General features: G+C 55.0%; 1 non-coding gene across 1 annotated transcript in view; it reads left to right on the forward strand.

The window, feature by feature from the left end:
* Nucleotides 1-247: 247 nt before the first annotated feature.
* LOC124560827 overlaps nucleotides 248-753 on the forward strand; it is a 1,910-nt gene continuing 1,404 nt past the window's right edge. Inside the window, exon 1 of the ribosomal RNA XR_006969337.1 lies at nucleotides 248-753. This exon is cut by the window's right edge and continues 1,404 nt beyond it. This is a non-coding gene — a ribosomal RNA (small subunit ribosomal RNA).

The following is a 753-nucleotide window of genomic DNA, read 5'->3' on the forward strand; positions in this document are numbered from 1 at the left end:
AGCACGGGTGGTCGCACCTAAAGCGTCTACTCGCCAAACTCCGGGCGATTGCGCCTCTCTCGAACCCGACCAAGTACTTAGGACGGCGCTGCGCGCCGCCGGGACCTGAGAGGGTTTCGAGGTGTATCGTGCAGGGGAGCTCAGCCTCCTCCTGTTTGCAGAATAATTGAGCGGACGCTTGCGTGTTCGCGCGGGCCCCCGGGACACACTCCCGGGCGGCCGGCTGCTCAGCTCTAGTTGACGCAGCTCCCTGGTTGATCCTGCCAGTAGTCATATGCTTGTCTCAAAGATTAAGCCATGCATGTCTCAGTACAAGCCGCATTAAGGTGAAACCGCGAATGGCTCATTAAATCAGTTATGGTTCCTTAGATCGTACCCACGTTACTTGGATAACTGTGGTAATTCTAGAGCTAATACATGCAAACAGAGTCCCGACCAGAGATGGAAGGGACGCTTTTATTAGATCAAAACCAATCGGTCGGCTCGTCCGGTCCGTTTGCCTTGGTGACTCTGAATAACTTTGGGCTGATCGCACGGTCCTCGTACCGGCGACGCATCTTTCAAATGTCTGCCTTATCAACTGTCGATGGTAGGTTCTGCGCCTACCATGGTTGTAACGGGTAACGGGGAATCAGGGTTCGATTCCGGAGAGGGAGCCTGAGAAACGGCTACCACATCCAAGGAAGGCAGCAGGCGCGCAAATTACCCACTCCCGGCACGGGGAGGTAGTGACGAAAAATAACGATACGGGAC

Source organism: Schistocerca americana, unplaced genomic scaffold (genome assembly GCF_021461395.2).
Source record: "Schistocerca americana isolate TAMUIC-IGC-003095 unplaced genomic scaffold, iqSchAmer2.1 HiC_scaffold_112, whole genome shotgun sequence".
NCBI lineage: Eukaryota > Metazoa > Arthropoda > Insecta > Orthoptera > Acrididae > Schistocerca > Schistocerca americana.